The sequence below is a fragment of the Micromys minutus genome (genome assembly GCF_963924665.1).
Source record: "Micromys minutus genome assembly, chromosome: 11".
Classification (NCBI taxonomy): Eukaryota; Metazoa; Chordata; class Mammalia; order Rodentia; family Muridae; genus Micromys; species Micromys minutus.
The window spans coordinates 63,432,304-63,446,773 of record NC_137980.1 but is presented as its reverse complement, the minus strand read 5'-3'; positions in this window follow the sequence as shown (position 1 = coordinate 63,446,773).

Sequence of the window (14,470 nt, the reverse complement as noted above, 5' to 3'; positions counted from 1 at the left end):
TCTAAACCCTAAGTTAATCCACCCTAAACCTTAAACATTCCTAAACCATAAACCTTAAACCCTAAACCCTAAATCTAACAATAAACCTAAACCTAACCCTAAATCTAACCCTAACCCTATCCCTAACCCTAAACCTAACCCTGACCCTAACCCTAACCCTAATGCTAACACTAACCATAACCCTAACCCTAACACTAACCCTAACCTTAACCCTAACCCTAACCCTAACCCTAACCCTAAATATAACACTAACCCTAACCCTAACCGTAACCATAATACTAAACTCTAAACCCTAAACCTAATCTACACTAAACCTTAAACAATCCTAAACCATAAACCTTAAACCCTAAACCCTAAATCTAACAATAAACCTAACCCTAACCCTAAATATAACCCTAACCCTAAACTTAAACTTGACCTTAACCCTAACCCTAATCCTAACACTAATCATAACCCAAACACTAACCCTAACCCTAACCCTAAACCTAACCCTAAACCTCACACTATCCCTAATCCTAACACTAAACCCTAAACTTTAAATCTAACCCTAACCCTAACCCTACCCTTAACCCCAACCCTAACCCTATCCCTAAACCTAACTCTGACCCTAATCCTAACACTAACCCTATTTCTAATTCTAACCCTAACACTAATCCTAAACTAAAACCTAATCCCCTAATAATAACCCTAACACTAAACCTAACCCTAACCCTAATCCTAACCCTAACCCTAACCCTAACACTAACCCCTAACCCCTAACACTAACCCTAACCTTAACCCCTAACCCTAACCCTAACCCTAACCCTAACCCTAACCCTAACCCTAACCCTAACCCTAACCCTAACCCTAACCCTATCCCTAACCCTAGCCCTTACCCTAACACTAACACTAACCTTAACCCTAACCCTAACCTTAAGCCTAACCTAACCACATAACCCTAACCCTAACCCTCACCCTAACCCTAACCCTAACCCTAACCCTAACCCTAACCCTAACCCCTAACCCCTAACACTAACCCTAATCCTAACCCTAACCCTATCCATTACCCTAAACCTAACCCTAACCGTAACCCTAACCCTAACCCTAACACTAACTGTAACCATAACACTAAACTCTAAACACTAAAACTAATCCACCCTAAACCTTAAACAATCCTAAACCATAAACCTTAAACCCTAAACCCTAAATCTAACAATAAACCTAAACCTGACCCTAAATCTAACCCTAACCCTAACCCTAACCCTAAACCTAACCCTGACCCTAACCCTAACACTAATCCTAACACTAACCATAACCCTAACCCTAACCCTAACCCTAACCTTAACCCTAACCCTAACCCTAACCCTAACCCTAACCCTAACCCTAACCCTAACCTTAACCCTAACCCTAACCACTTAACCTTAATCCCTAAATCCTAAACCCTGAACAACCATAAATCCTAAACCCTGAACAACCCTAAATCATAAACCCTGAATAACCCTAAACACTAACCTCTAAACAACCCTAAACAACCCTAATCACTAAACCATAAACTACCCTAAACACTAAACCCTAAACAACCCTATACCCTAAACCTTAAACACTAAACCCTAAATAACCCTAAACCCTAAACCATTAACACTATACCCTAAACAACACTAAACACTAAACCCAAAACAACCCTAAAACCTAAACCTTAAACACTAAACCTTAAACAACCCTAAACCCTAAACACTAAACCCTAAACAACCCTAAACTTTTAACCCTAAACACTATACCCTAAACAACCCTAAACCTTAAACAATCCTAAACTCTAAACCCTAAACCCTTAACCTAAACCACCCTAAATCTTAAACAATCCTAAACCCTAAACCTTAATCCCTAAACACCAAACCCTAAACCCTAAACCTAACAAAAACCATAACCCTAACTCTAACCCCTAACCCTTACCCTAACCCTAACCCTAACACTAATCCTAACCCTAACCCTAACCCTAACCCTAACCCTAACCCTAAACCTAATCCTAACCATTACCCTAACCCTAACTTTAACCCTAACCCTAATCCTAACACTAAACCCTAAACCCTAAACCTAACCTTAACCCTAAAACTAAACTTTAAATCCTAAACCTAATCTACCCTAAACCTTAAACAATCCTAAACCCTAAACCCTAAACCCTAAACCTAACCCTAACCCTAACCCTAACACTAACCATAACCCTAACACTAAATTGTAAACCCTAAATTTAAGTTACGATAAACCTTAAACAATCCTAAACCCTAAACCTTAAACCCTAAACCTAACAATTACCATAACCCTAACCCTAATCCTAACCCTAACCCCAACCCTAAACGTAACCCTAACACTAAACCTAACCCTAACCCTAACCCTAACCCTAAACCTAACACTAACACTAAACCTAATCCTAACCCTAACCCTAACCCTAAACCTGACCCTAACCCTAACCCTAACCCTAACTCTAACCCTAATCCTAACAATAAACCTAAATCCTTACCCTAACCCTAACCCTAAATCTAACACTAACCTTAACCCTAACCCTAACACTAACCCTAACAGTAATCCCTAAACCCTAAACCTAACCCTAACGATATCCCAAACACAAAACTCTAAACCCTAAAAATAATCCACCCTAAACCTTAAACAATCCTAAATCCTAAACCTTTACCCTAAACCCTAAAGCCTAAACCTAACAATATCCATGACCCTAAACGTAACCCTAAACCTAACCCTAACTTTAACCGTAACCATAACACTAAACTCTAAACCCTAAACCTAATCCACCCTAAACCTTAAACAATCCTAAACCATAAACCTTAAACCCTAAACCCTAAATCTAACAATAAACCTAAACCTAACCCTAAATCTAACACTAACCCTAACCGTAAACCTAAACCTACCCCTGACCCTAATCCAAAGCCTAATCCTAACAATAACCATAACCCAAACAAAGACTAACCCTAACCCTAAACCTAACCCTAACCCTAAACCTCACACTAACCCTATCCCTAACCCTAATCCTAACCCTAACACTATCCCTAACCCTAACCCTTACCCTAACACTAACACTAACCTTAACCCTAACCCTAACCTTAACCCTCAACCTAACCCTCACCCTAACCCTAAACCTAACCCTAAAACCCTAAATCCTAAACCCTAAACCCAGAAAAACCCTAAACACGAATTCCAAAAGCACCCTAAACCCTAAACTCTAAACACTAAACGCTAAAAAACCCTAAACCCTAAACACTAAACACTAAACCCTAAACAAGCCTAAACCCTAAAACCATTAACACTATACCCTAAACAACCCTAAACTCTTAACCCTAAACATTATAGCCTAAACCCTAAAATACTATACAACCTTAAACCCTAAACCTTAAAATATCCTAAATCATAAATCCTGAACAACCCTAAACACTAAATCATAAACAACCCTAAAAAAACCTAAACAAGTCTAAACGCTAAACATAAACAACCCTAAACATTAAACAATCTTAAACGCTAAACCCTAAACCTTAAACCATAAACCCTAAATTTTAAACCATAAATCTAAGAATAACCATAACCCTAACCCTAACCCTAAACCTAAACCTAACCCTAACCCCAACCCTAACCTTAAGCCTAGCAACGGCCCTAACAACGGCCCTAACAACGGCCCTGACAACGGCCCAAACAACGGCCCTGACAACGGACCTAACAACGGCCCTAGCAACGGCCCTAACAACGGCCCTAGCAACGGCCCTAACAAGGGCCCTAGCAACGGCCCTAACAACGGCCCTTGCAACGGCCCTAGCAACGGCCCTAGCAACGGCCCTAACAACGGCCCTAGCAACGGCCCTAACAACGGCCCTTGCAACGGCCCTAGCAACGGCCATAGCAACGGCCCTAGCAACGGCCCTAGCAACGGCCCTAGCAACGGCCCTAGCAACGGCCCTAGCAACGGCCCTAGCAACGGCCCTAACAACGGCCCTAGCAAAGGCCCTAACAACGGCCCTAGCAACGGCCCTAACAACGGCCCTAGCAACGGCCCTAGCAACGGCCCTAGCAACGGCCCTAGCAAAGGCCCTAGCAACGGCCATAGCAACGGCCCTAACAACAACCCTAGCAACGGCCCTAACCACGGCCCTAGCAACGGCCCTAGCAACGGCCCTAACAAGGGCCCTAGCAACGGCCCTTACAAAGGCCCTAGCAAAGGCCCTAACAACGGACATAGCAACGGCCCTAACAACGGCCCTAGCAACGGCCCTAACCACGGCCCTAGCAACGGCCCTAGCCACGGCCCTAACAAGGGCCCTAGCAACGGCCCTAACAATGGTTCTAGCAACGGCCCTAACAACGGCCCTGACAACGGCCCAAACAACGGCCCTGAGAACGGCCCTAGCAACGGACCTAACAACGGCCCTGACAACGGACCTAACAACGGCCCTAGCAACGGCCCTAACAACGGCCCTAGCAACGGCCCTAACAACGGCCCTGACAACGGCCCAAACAACGGCCCTGAGAAAGGCCCTAGCAACGGCCCTAACAACGGCCCTTTCAAGGGCCCTAACAACGACCCTAGCAACGTCCCTAACATCGGCCCTATCAACAGCCCTAGCAACGGCCCTAGCAACGGCCCTAACAACGGCCCTTTCAACAATGCTAACAACGGCCATAGCAACGGCCCTAGCAACGGCCCTAACAACAGCCATTGCAACGGCCCTAACAACGGCCTTTCAACGGCCCTAAAAACGGCCCTAGCAACGGCCCTAGCTACGGCCCTAGCAACGGCCCTAACAAGTGCCCTAGCAACGGTCCTAACAACGGCCCTAGCAACGGCCCTAACAACGGCCCTAAGAACGGCCCTAACAACGGCCCTAGCAAGGGCCCTAACCACGGCCCTAGAAACGGCCCTAGCAACGGCCCTAGCAACGGCCCTAGCAACGGCCCTAGCAACGGCCCTAACAAAGGCCCTAGCAACGGCCCTAACAACGGCCCTAGCAACGGCCCTAACCACAGCTAGAGCAACGGCCCTAGCAACGGCCCTAACAACGGCCCTAGCAACGGCCCTAGCAACGGCCCTAACAACGACCCTAGCAACGGCCCTAACAACGGCCCAAACAACGGCCCTAGCAACGGCCCTAGCAACGGCCCTAGCAACGGCTTTAACAACGGCCCTAGCAACGGTCCTAACAACGGCCCTAGCAACGGCCCTACCAACGGACCTAACAACGGCCCTAGCAACGGCCCTAGCAACGGCCCTAGCAACGGCCCTAGCAACGGCCCTAGCAACGGCCCTAGCAACGGACCCTAGCAACGGCCCTAGCAACGGCCCTAGCAACGGCCCTAACAAGGGCCCTAGCAACGGCCCTAACAAGGGCCCTAGCAACGGCCCTAACAAGGGCCCTAGCAACGGCCCTAACAAGGGCCCTAGCAACGGCCCTAGCAACGGCCCTAGCAACGGCCCTAGCTACGGCCCTAGCAACGGCCCTAGCAACGGCCCTAACAACGGCCCTAGCAACGGCCTTAACAAGGGCCCTAGCAATGGCCCTAACAATGGTCCTTGAAACGGCCCTAACAACGGCCCTAGCAACGGCCCTAACCACGGCCCTAGAAACGGCCCTAGCAACAGCCCTAGCAACGGCCCTAGCAACGGCCCTTACAACGGCCCTAACAAAGGCCCTAGCAACGGCCCTAACAACGCCCCTAGCAACGGCCCTAACCACGGCCCTAGAAACGGCCCTAGCAACGGCCCTAACAACGGCCCTAGCAACGGCCCTAGCAACGGCCCTAACAACGGCCCTAGCAACGGCCCTAACAACGGCACAAACAACGGCCCTTGAAACGGCCCTAGCAACGGCCCTAGCAACGGCCCTAACAAGGGCCCTAGCAACGGCCCAAACAAGGGCCCTAGCAACGGCCCAAGCAACGGCCCTAGCAACGGCCCTAGCAACGGCCCTAACAACCGCCCTATCAACGGCCCTAACAAGGGCCCTAGCAACGCCTTAGCAACGGCCCTAACAACGGCCCCAGCAACGGCCCTAACAACGGCCCTAGCAACGGCCCTAACAACGGCCCTAGCAACGGCCCTAGCAACGGCCTTAGCAACGGCCCTAGAAACGGCCCTAGCAACGGCCCTAACAATGGCGCTAGAAACGGCCCTATCAACGGCCCTAGCAACGGCCCTAGCAATGGCCCTAACAACGGCCCTAGCAACGGCCCTAACAACGAATCTAGCAACGGCCCTAGCAAAGGCCCTAACAACGGCCATAGCAACGGCCCTAACATCGGCCCTAGCAACGGCCCTAGCAAAGGCCCTAGTAACGGCCATAGCAACCGTTCTAACAACGTCCCTAGCAACGGCCCTAATAAGGGCCCTAACAACGGCCCTAACACCGGCCCTAGCAACGGCCCTAGCAACGGCCCTAACAAGGGCCCTAGCAACGGCCCTAACAAGGGCCCTAGCAACGGCCCTAACAAGGAACCTAGCAAAGGCCCTAGCAACGGCCCTAGCAACGGCCCTAGCTACGGCCCTAGCAATGGCCCTAAAAAGAACCCTAGAAACGGCCCTAGCAACGGCCCTAGCAACGGCCCTAGCAACGGCCCTAACAAGGGCCCTAGCAACGGCCCTAGCAACGGCTCTAGCAACAGACCTAACATCGGCCCTAGCAACGGCCCTAGCAACAGCCCTAGCAACGGGCCTAACAATGGCCCTAGCATCGGCCCTACCAACGGCCCTAACAACGGCCCTAGCAACGGCCCTAGCAACGGCCCTAACAAGGGCCCTAGCAACGGCCCTAACAAGGGCCCAAGCAACGGCCCTAACGAGGGCCCTAGCAACGGCCCTAACAAGGGCCCTAGCAACGGATCTAGCAACGGCCCTAGCAACGGACCTAACAACAGCCCTAACAACGGCCCTTGCAACGGCCCTAGCAACGGCCCTAACAACGGCCCTAGCAACGGCCCTACCAACGGCCCTAACAAAGGCCCTAGAAACGGCCCTAGCATCGGCCCTATCAACGGCCCTAGAAACGGCCCTAACAAGGGCCCTATCAACGGCCCTAACAAGGGCCCTAGCAACGGCCCAAACAAGGGCCCTAGCAACGGCCCTAACAAGGGCCCTAGCAACGGCCCTAACAAGGGCCATAGCAACGGCCCTAGCAACGGCCCTAACAAGGGCCCTAGCAACGACCCTAGCAACGGCCCTAGCATCAGCCCTAGCAACGGCCCTAACAAGGGCCCTAGCAACGGCCCTAGCAACGGCCCTAGCAACGGCCCTAGCAATGGCCCTAAAAAGGGCCCTAGCAACGGCCCTAGCAACGGCCCTAGCTACGGCCCTAGCAACGGCCCTAACAAGGGCCCTAGCAACGGCTCTAGCAACGGCCCTAGCAACGGCCCTAGCAACGGCCCTAACAAGGGCCCTAGCAACGGCCCTAGCAACGGCCCTAACAACGACCCTAGCAATGGCCCTAACAAGGGCCCTAGCAACGGCCCTAACAACGGCCCTTGAAACGGCCCTAGCAACGGCCCTAGCAACGGCCCTAACAAGGGCCCTATCAACGGCCCTAACAAGGGCCCTAGCAACGGCCCAAACAAGGGCCCTAGCAACGGCCCTAACAAGGGCCATAGCAACGGCCCTAGCAACGGCCCTAGCAACGGCCCTAGCTACGGCCCTAGCAACGGCCCTAGCAACGGCCCTAGCAACGGCCCTAGCAACGGCCCAAGCAACGGCCCTAGCAACGGCACTAGCAACGGCCCTAGCAACGGCCCTAGCAACGGCCCTAGCAACGGCCCTAACAAGTGCCCTAGCAACGGCCCTAACAACGGCCCTTGAAACGGCCCTAGGAACAACCTAGCAACGGCCCTAGCAACGGCCCTAGCAACGGCCCTAACAAGGGCCTTTGAAATGGCCCTAGCAACGGCCCTAGCAACGGCCCGAACAAGGGCCCTAGCAACGGCCCAAACAAGGGCCCTAACAACGACCCTAACAACGGCCCTAGCAACGGCCCTAGCAACGGCCCTAACAAGGGCCCTAGCAACGGCCCTAGCAACGGCCCTAACAACGGCCCTAGCAACGGCCCTACTAACGGCCCTACCAACGGCCCTAACAACGAGCCTAGCAACGGCCCTAGCAACGGCCCTAACAAGGGCCCTAACAACGGCCGAAACAACGGCCCTAGCAACGGCCCTAGCAATGGCCCTAACAAGGGCCCTAGCAACGGCCCTAGCAACGGCCCTAGCAACGGCCCTAACAAGGGCCCTAGCAACGGAGCTAGCAACGGCCCTAGCAACGGCCCTAACAAGGGCCCTAGCAACGGCCCAAACAAGGGCCCTAACAACGACCCTAACAACGGCCCTAGCAAAGGCCCTAGCAACGGCCCTAGCAACGGCCCTAGCAACGGCCCTAGCAACGGCCCTAGCAACGGCCCTACCAACGGCCCTAACAACGAGCCTAGCAACGGCCCTAACAAGGGCCCTAACAACGGCCGTAACAACGGCACTAGCAACGGCCCTAGCAACGGCCCTAACAACGGCCCTTGAAACGGCCCTAGCAACGGCCCTAGCAACGGCCCTAACAAGGGCCCTATCAACGGCCCTAACAAGGGCCCTAGCAACGGCCCAAACAAGGGCCCTAGCAACGGCCCTAACAAGGGCCATAGCAACGGCCCTAGCAACGGCCCTAGCAACGGCCCTAGCTACGGCCCTAGCAACGGCCCTAGCAACGGCCCTAGCAACGGCCCTAGCAACGGCCCAAGCAACGGCCCTAGCAACGGCACTAGCAACGGCCCTAGCAACGGCCCTAGCAACGGCCCTAGCAACGGCCCTAACAAGTGCCCTAGCAACGGCCCTAACAACGGCCCTTGAAACGGCCCTAGGAACAACCTAGCAACGGCCCTAGCAACGGCCCTAGCAACGGCCCTAACAAGGGCCTTTGAAATGGCCCTAGCAACGGCCCTAGCAACGGCCCGAACAAGGGCCCTAGCAACGGCCCAAACAAGGGCCCTAACAACGACCCTAACAACGGCCCTAGCAACGGCCCTAGCAACGGCCCTAACAAGGGCCCTAGCAACGGCCCTAGCAACGGCCCTAACAACGGCCCTAGCAACGGCCCTACTAACGGCCCTACCAACGGCCCTAACAACGAGCCTAGCAACGGCCCTAGCAACGGCCCTAACAAGGGCCCTAACAACGGCCGAAACAACGGCCCTAGCAACGGCCCTAGCAATGGCCCTAACAAGGGCCCTAGCAACGGCCCTAGCAACGGCCCTAGCAACGGCCCTAACAAGGGCCCTAGCAACGGAGCTAGCAACGGCCCTAGCAACGGCCCTAACAAGGGCCCTAGCAACGGCCCAAACAAGGGCCCTAACAACGACCCTAACAACGGCCCTAGCAAAGGCCCTAGCAACGGCCCTAGCAACGGCCCTAGCAACGGCCCTAGCAACGGCCCTAGCAACGGCCCTACCAACGGCCCTAACAACGAGCCTAGCAACGGCCCTAACAAGGGCCCTAACAACGGCCGTAACAACGGCACTAGCAACGGCCCTAGCAACGGCCCTAACAAGGGCCCTAGCAACAGCCCTAGCAACGGCCCTAACAACGGCCCTAGCAACGGCCCTAGCAACGGCCCTAGCAACGGCCCTAACAAGGGCCCTAGCAACGGCCCTAGCAACGGCCCTAACAAGGGCCCTAGCAACGGCCCTAGCAACGGCCCTAACAACAGCCCTAACAACGAGCCTAGCAACGGCCCTAGCAACGGCCCTAACAACGGCCCTAACAACGGCCCTATCAACGGCCCTAGAAACGGCCCTAACAAGGGCCCTATCAACGGCCCTAACAAGGGCCCTAGCAACGGCCCAAACAAGGGCCCTAGCAACGGCCCTAACAAGGGCCCTAGCAACGGCCCTAACAAGGGCCATAGCAACGGCCCTAGCAACGGCCCTAACAAGGGCCCTAGCAACGACCCTAGCAACGGCCCTAGCATCAGCCCTAGCAACGGCCCTAACAAGGGCCCTAGCAACGGCCCTAGCAACGGCCCTAGCAACGGCCCTAGCAATGGCCCTAAAAAGGGCCCTAGCAACGGCCCTAGCAACGGCCCTAACAACGGCCCTAGCAACGGCCCTAACAAGGGCCCTAGCAACGGCCCTAACAACGGCCCTTGAAACAGCCCTAGGAACAACCCTAGCAACGGCTCTAGCAACGGCCCTAGCAACGGCCCTAACAACGGCCCTAGCAACGGCCCTAACAAGGGCCCTATCAACGGCCCTAACAACGGCCTTTGAAACGGCCCCAGCAACGGCCCTAGCAACGGCCCTAACAAGGGCCCTAGCAAGGGCCCTAACAAGGGCCCTAGCAACGGCCCTAACAAGGGCCCTAGCAACGGCTCTAGCAACGGCCCTAGCAACGGCCCTAGCTACGGCCCTAGCAACGGCCCTAACAAGGGCCCTAGCAACGGCTCTAGCAACGGCCCTAGCAACGGCCCTAGCAACGGCCCTAACAAGGGCCCTAGCAACGGCCCTAGCAACGGCCCTAACAACGACCCTAGCAATGGCCCTAACAAGGGCCCTAGCAACGGCCCTAACAACGGCCCTTGAAACGGCCCTAGCAACGGCCCTAGCAACGGCCCTAACAAGGGCCCTATCAACGGCCCTAACAAGGGCCCTAGCAACGGCCCAAACAAGGGCCCTAGCAACGGCCCTAACAAGGGCCATAGCAACGGCCCTAGCAACGGCCCTAGCAACGGCCCTAGCTACGGCCCTAGCAACGGCCCTAGCAACGGCCCTAGCAACGGCCCTAGCAACGGCCCAAGCAACGGCCCTAGCAACGGCACTAGCAACGGCCCTAGCAACGGCCCTAGCAACGGCCCTAGCAACGGCCCTAACAAGTGCCCTAGCAACGGCCCTAACAACGGCCCTTGAAACGGCCCTAGGAACAACCTAGCAACGGCCCTAGCAACGGCCCTAGCAACGGCCCTAACAAGGGCCTTTGAAATGGCCCTAGCAACGGCCCTAGCAACGGCCCGAACAAGGGCCCTAGCAACGGCCCAAACAAGGGCCCTAACAACGACCCTAACAACGGCCCTAGCAACGGCCCTAGCAACGGCCCTAACAAGGGCCCTAGCAACGGCCCTAGCAACGGCCCTAACAACGGCCCTAGCAACGGCCCTACTAACGGCCCTACCAACGGCCCTAACAACGAGCCTAGCAACGGCCCTAGCAACGGCCCTAACAAGGGCCCTAACAACGGCCGAAACAACGGCCCTAGCAACGGCCCTAGCAATGGCCCTAACAAGGGCCCTAGCAACGGCCCTAGCAACGGCCCTAGCAACGGCCCTAACAAGGGCCCTAGCAACGGAGCTAGCAACGGCCCTAGCAACGGCCCTAACAAGGGCCCTAGCAACGGCCCAAACAAGGGCCCTAACAACGACCCTAACAACGGCCCTAGCAAAGGCCCTAGCAACGGCCCTAGCAACGGCCCTAGCAACGGCCCTAGCAACAGCCCTAGCAACGGCCCTACCAACGGCCCTAACAACGAGCCTAGCAACGGCCCTAACAAGGGCCCTAACAACGGCCGTAACAACGGCACTAGCAACGGCCCTAGCAACGGCCCTAACAAGGGCCCTAGCAACAGCCCTAGCAACGACCCTAACAACGGCCCTAGCAACGGCCCTAGCAACGGCCCTAGCAACGGCCCTAACAAGGGCCCTAGCAACGGCCCTAGCAACGGCCCTAACAAGGGCCCTAGCAACGGCCCTAGCAACGGCCCTAACAACAGCCCTAACAACGAGCCTAGCAACGGCCCTAGCAACGGCCCTAACAAGGGCCATAACAACGGCCGTAACAACGGCCCTAGCAACGGCCCTAGCAACGGCCCTAACAAGGGCCCTAGCAACGGCCCTAGCAACGGCCATAACAACGGCCCTAAAAACGGCCCTGGGAACGGCCCTAGCAACGGCCCTAGCAACGGCCCTAGCAACGGCCCTAACAAGGGCCCTAGCAACGGCCCTAACAACGGCCTTTAAAACGGCCCTAGCAACGGCCCTAGCAACGGCCCTAACAAGGGCCCTAGCAACGGCCCTAGCAATGGCCCTAACAACGGCCCTAGCAACGGCCCTAGAAACGGCCCTAGCATCGGCCCTAGCAACGGCCCTAACAAGGGCCCTAGCAACGGCCCTAACAAGGGCCCTAGCAACGGCTCTAGCAACGGCCCTAGCAACGGCCCTAGCAACGGCCCTAACAAGGGCCCTAGCAACGGCCCTAGCAACGGCCCTAACAACGGCCCTAGCAATGGCCCTAACAAGGGCCCTAGCAACGGCCCTAACAACGGCCCTTGAAACGGCCCTAGCAACGGCCCTAGCAACGGCCCTAGCAACGGCTCTAGCAACGGCCCAAGCAACGGCACTAGCAACGGCCCTAGCAACGGCCCTAGCAACGGCCCTAGCAACGGCCCTAACAAGTGCCCTAGCAACGGCCCTAACAACGGCCCTTGAAACGGCCCTAGGAACAACCTAGCAACGGCCCTAGCAACGGCCCTAGCAACGGCCCTAACAAGGGCCCTAGCAACGGCCCTAACAACGGCCTTTGAAATGGCCCTAGCAACGGCCCTAGCAACGGCCCGAACAAGGGCCCTTGCAACGGCCCAAACAAGGGCCCTAACAACGACCCTAACAACGGCCCTAGCAACGGCCCTGGCAACGGCCCTAACAAGGGCCCTAACAACGGCCGTAACAACGGCCCTAGCAACGGCCCTAGCAACGGCCCTAACAAGGGCCCTAGCAACGGAGCTAGCAACGGCCCTAGCAACGGACCTAACAACAGCCCTATCAACGGCCCTAGCAATGGCCCTAACAAGGGCCCTAGCAACGGCCCTAGCAACGGCCCTAGCAATGGCCCTAACAAGGGCCCTAGCAACGGAGCTAGAAACGGCACTAGCAACGGCCCTAACAAGGGCCCTAGCAACGGCCCTAACAAGGGCCCTAACAACGACCCTAACAACGGCCCTAGCAACGGCCCTAGCAACGGCCCTAGCAACGGCCCTAAAAAGGGCCCTAGCAACGGCCCTAACAACGGCCCTTGCAACGGCCCTAGCAATGGCCCTAGCAACAGCCCTAACAACGGCCCTAACAACGGCCCTAGCAACGGCCCTAGCAACGGCCCTAACAACGGCCCTAGCAACGGCCCTAGCAACGGCCCTAGCAACGGCCCTAACAACGGCCCTAACCACGGCCCTAGCAACGGCCCTAGCAACGGCCCTAGCAACGACCCTAGCAACGGCCCTAACAAAGGCCCTAGCAACGGCCCTAGCAACGGCCCAAACAACGGCCCTAACCACGGCCATAGCAACGGCCCTAGCAACGGCTTTAACAACGGCCCTAGCAACGGCCCTAACAACGGCCCTAGCAACGGCCCTCGCAACGGCCCTAGCAACGGCCTTACCAAAGGCCCTAGCAACGGCCCTTGCAACGGCCCTAACAAGGTCCCTAGCAACGGCCCTAGCAACGGCCCTAGCAACGGCCCTAGCAACGGCCCTAGAAACTGCCCTAGCAACGGCCCTAAAAAGGGCCCTAGCAACGGCCCTAACAACGGCCCTTGCAACGGCCCTAGCAACGGCCCTAGCAAGAGCCCTAACAACGGCCCTAACAACGGCCCTAGCAACGGCCCTAGCAACGGCCCTAACAACGGCCCTAGCAACGGCCCTAGCAACGGCCCTAGCAACGGCCCTAACAACGGCCCTAACCACGGCCCTAGCAACGGCCCTAGCAACGGCCCTAGCAACGGCCCTAGCAATGGCCCTAGCAACGGCCCTAACAAAGGCCCTAGCAACGGCCCTAGCAACGGCCCAAACAACGGCCCTAACCACGGCCCTAGCAACGGCCCTAGCAACGGCCCTAACAACTGCCCTAGCAACGGCCCTAACAAGGGCCCTAGCAACGGCCCTAACAACGGCCTTTGAAACGGCCCTAGCAACGGCCCTAGCAACGGCCCTAACAAGGGCCCTAGCAACGGCCCTAGCAATGGCCCTAACAACGTCCCTAGCAACAGCCCTACCAACGGCCCTAACAACTGCCCTAACAACGGCCCTAGCAACGGCCCTAGCAACGGCCGTAACAACGGCCCTAGCAACGGCCCTAGCAACGGCCCTAACAAGGGCCCTAGCAACGGCCCTAACAAGGGCCCTAGCAACGGCCCTAGCAACGACCCTAGCAACGGCCCTAACAACGGCCCTAGCAACGGCCCTAACAACGGCCCTAGCAACGGCCCTAGCAACGGCCCTAACAAGGGCCCTAGCAATGGCCCTAGAAACGGCCCTAGCAACGGCCCTAGCAACGGCCCTAACAAGGGCCCTAGCAACGGAGCTAGCAACGGCCCTAGTAACGGCCCTAGCTACGGCCCTAGCAACGGCCCTAACAAGGGCCCTAGCAATGGCCCTAGCAACGGCCCTAGCAACGGCCCTAGCAACGGCCCTAACAAGGGCCCTAGCAACGGAGCTAGCA